General features: G+C 42.7%; 1 pseudogene across 1 annotated transcript; it reads right to left on the minus strand.

Moving 5' to 3' along the window:
* Positions 1-228: 228 nt before the first annotated feature.
* On the minus strand, positions 229-1,014 carry LOC308513834 (translationally-controlled tumor protein-like; annotated as a pseudogene). The gene is made up of 2 exons: positions 630-1,014; positions 229-420 (listed from the first exon to the last, which is right to left on the minus strand). The product of its transcript is annotated as a translationally-controlled tumor protein-like (transcript).
* Positions 1,015-3,813: the final 2,799 nt, after the last annotated feature.

Raw genomic sequence — 3,813 nt, forward strand, 5'->3', positions numbered from 1 at the left:
AAAACTGAATTCCAAAGAAATTTAGAAAAGGAAAGCGATCACTTTAGATCTTCAATTCTGTGCCCTCCTCATCACTTGTTATAGCCTATTTTTTTTTTTTTTTAGTTTAAATGCATTTTCCTTTTAGACAAACTACATGACATATTTTTCTTAAAAACAATGGCTCCACTACAAATAAATCAAGGTCAAAAGAAATGAAGATCTCAAGATAAGATTAGTCCATTTGTCCTAGTCCAGGTGTGCAGATGAAAAGCAGCAGCCAGATATGATGACAGATGATAGATCCAAATTGCCAAATTTGTTAACATGTTCCATTGCTAAACCATCCTTAAAGAAAATCATATATGGAATCACACCATCCTCATGGCGGTCCAGCAGAGCAACCATGCCATGTGGATTCAAGTTTTCACTAATAAAGCACTAGTAGTTTTTTGTTTGTTTATTGATTTCAGAGAGAGCAAGGGAGAGGGAGAGAGAGATAGAAACATCAATGATGAGAATCATTGATCGGCTGCTTCCTGCATGCCCCCTTCTGGGGATCAAGCCCTCAACCCAGGCATGTGCCCTGACCAGGAATTGAATCATGACCTCCGGTTCGTAGGTTGACGCTCAACCACTGAGCCACAGCACTGGTAGTTTTGGAAATTAGCAAGGATGTGCTTGATTTGTTCTGAAGCCCCCGGAAAGACTTTGCTCTTTCTGGTCTCTGTTCTTCAAGTGTCCCTTTGATGGATTTCATGTAATCTTTTATATAGTTCATGTAAGCTGGTTTTTTGTGAAGTTGATTTCCTGCAAATGATGGTTCTTGACAAGATCAACACCAGTGATGACTGTGCTTTCAGTACCTTCACCCTTGGGTAAAGTGGAGGCTTTTCCACCAATGGGCGAGTCATCCATGTTACCCTCTGTCCTACTGACCATTTTCCCCTCCACTTTCAGACACAACCTATTTTTGATCTCCCAGATCTTGTAGATGTCAGAGAACATCTCATCACAGCTGGTGAGGTACCGGTAGATGATGGAAACTGGGACACTGGCTTAACAGGAGTCCTGAGCTCGAAGTGAGCGCAGAGCAGCCGAAGCAGCACTCAGGGGGAGCCTTGAACAGATCATTTCTGTGGCTCTGCTCTTTCCCTCTTTTCTTCTCTTTCCTGTTGTGGTTGCCTCCTCAGCACTAAGATACCCCTCACACCCAGATCCTGTGTTCAGACTGCTTGCTCCAAATCCTTTTTTGACTCCTAGTGATTTTACAGCAGCAGACTTTTGAGACTCAAATTCCATGCTCAGTCCTAGCTGTCATCCTCCTCAGGTCCAGAGATAAGCATGTGGGTGGAGGTATTCATGGTGACAAATTTTGGTGGCATAATATTACCACCAATGTCTGTTCTTTGTCGTGTCAAGTTAACTGGACACTCACTGGTCATTCTGATGATTTTCACTGCCTTTTGCTCTCCCACTTTAGCCCTGCCACCTGACTCAGAATGGCCCAGGGTCACATTGTAGAAATCACACTTGATGAGAAAAAAGAATTTCTATCATGTCTTTAGCTTATCAAGAATGCCAGAGTCAGGTCAAACCATAAAGGTTCTTCTCCAAAATTACAGCGGCTTTATTAGAGAGGTCAAGTGAAGCATTCTAAAATGGGCCAAGGCCAGCTGAGGTACCAGCAAATTCTGGTTTGTAGAGAATTCAAAGGGAAAGGTGTCCAGTGACCATTAGGTATAGTAGCAGAAGTCTTGTATCCAGAGCACTTCTTATTCTGGTCTATGTCAATATCAGAATATAAGTAACTCTATGAGCCCAGCACCCTTCCCATTTCCTAAAACCTGATGTCTCTGTTATAATGTGACACCTTTGAGCTTACAGAGCATTTTTACATCTATATCACATGTTTTATTTCTCACAACCAAATGAGAATAGCAAACAAAATTCATAAGCTCCATTTCTTAAGATAACCTGCACCAAGTTCACATGACCAGTGAGTGTGGAATCAGAACTAGAACCAGATCTTTAGTCTGGTCTTCTTTCCATTGTATCCAGAGGTCTCCTTCTCTGGCCATAATCGCTTATGCCCACACAGACCTTCAACCTCCTTTTTTACTTCAGGAGCCTCTCAGCTAATCAAATGTATCTCATGTAGATATCTTGGTAGTGGAAATTCTGATGATAAGTCAATAAGGATCTCTGGGCCATCACTAAGCCAATGTTTTAGACTGAGACATGGGAGGATTGAATTCCTTTGAGAGAATTTCTAAGAGAGAAAGAATAGTGCTAAAGCTATCCCAAGTGCCATGGTCATGGTCATCTTGGCAAGTATTTATTTGCTGTATCTCTCTTTCTCCCTTCCTTATCTCTCTCTCTCTCTCTCTCTCTCTCTCTCTCTCTCTCTCTCTCTCTCTCCCTTTCTTTTGTTATTCCTCACCCAAGGATATTTTTTCCTATTGTTGTTTTTTTTTTAAGAGAGTAGAAGGGAGATAGAGAAAAGAGAAAACATCAATGTGAAAAAGACATACCGATTGGTTGCCTCTCACATGAGCCCCAACAAGAACCATCGACCCTGCAACTCAGGCACATGTCCTTGATGGGAATCAAACCCGGGACCCTTTGGTATGCAGGCTGATGTTCTAACCACTAAACACACTGGTCAGGCTGTTTTGTCTCTTTCAACACATGTAAATCATTCATACCAAAAGTTGCAGGTTTCATTGATTTCATTTTACAGATAAGAAAATGGGCTTAGAGGTTTTAAATAACTTGCTCAAATGCCCTGGCTGGTGTGGTTCAGTTGGTTGGACATCATCCCTCCACCGAAAGGTTGCTGGTTGGATTCCTGGTCAGGGCACATGCCCAGGTTGCAGTTTGATCTGCAGTTGGGGTATGTGCAGGAGGCAGTCAATCAATGTTACACTCTCATGTCAATGTTACTCTCTCCTACTCTCTTCTTTTCTCTCTAAAAATCAGTTTTTTAAAAAGTGATGTCAGTGACTTGTATCTTATATGGGAATTAAACTCAGGCTTCCTAACTTCAGATCCAGTGCTTTTTTTTTTTTTTTTTTTTTCCTTTGCACATGTTGTTTCCCTGGAAGTTCACCTGGAAATTCTGAGCTCACTCTCAGCACATCTATAACTCATCCAGCCACATGACAATTCTTCTCTCCCTCCCTTCCCCCCCCCCCGCCCCGCCCCCATCAATGCTGCCTGCTTTGCTCTTTACTGAAAAGATCTTTTTTCCTATTCCTTCCTTCCATGAGTCTATCTGTCTGGATGATGGAATTTTATGAGCTCTGACCAAGCCTTACTTTCTCCATTGTTACTGAACAAAAGGGGTTCATTCATCTGTGTGCATCAAAGCACAATCAAACCCAAACAGGACATTGCAGCCAAGAAAGTAAAGGTTTAGCTCGGCCAGCATGGCTCAGTGATTGAGCATCAGCCTATGAACCAGGAGGTCATGGTTCAATTCCCATCAGGGTACATGCCTGGGTTGTGGGCTCAATCTCCAGTGTGGGCCATGCAGGAGGTGGCTGACCAATGATTCTCTTTCATCACTGATGTTTCTATCTCTCTCTCCCTCTCCCTTCCTCTCTAAAGTCAATAAAAATATATTTAAGCCCTAGCCGGTTTTGCTCAGTGGTTGGAGCATCAGCCTGCAGATTGAAGGGTTCCAGTTCGATTCCAGTCAAGGTTACTACTTGGTTGCATGATTGATCCCTGCACCCCTGGGGTGCATGTGGGAGGCAACCAATTGATGTGTCTCTCTCACATCAATGTTTCTCTCTGTCTCTCCCCCTCCCTTCCACTTTAAAAACCAAT

This window comes from Myotis nattereri (assembly GCF_964212035.1).
Source record: "Myotis nattereri genome assembly, chromosome: 2".
Classification (NCBI taxonomy): Eukaryota; Metazoa; Chordata; class Mammalia; order Chiroptera; family Vespertilionidae; genus Myotis; species Myotis nattereri.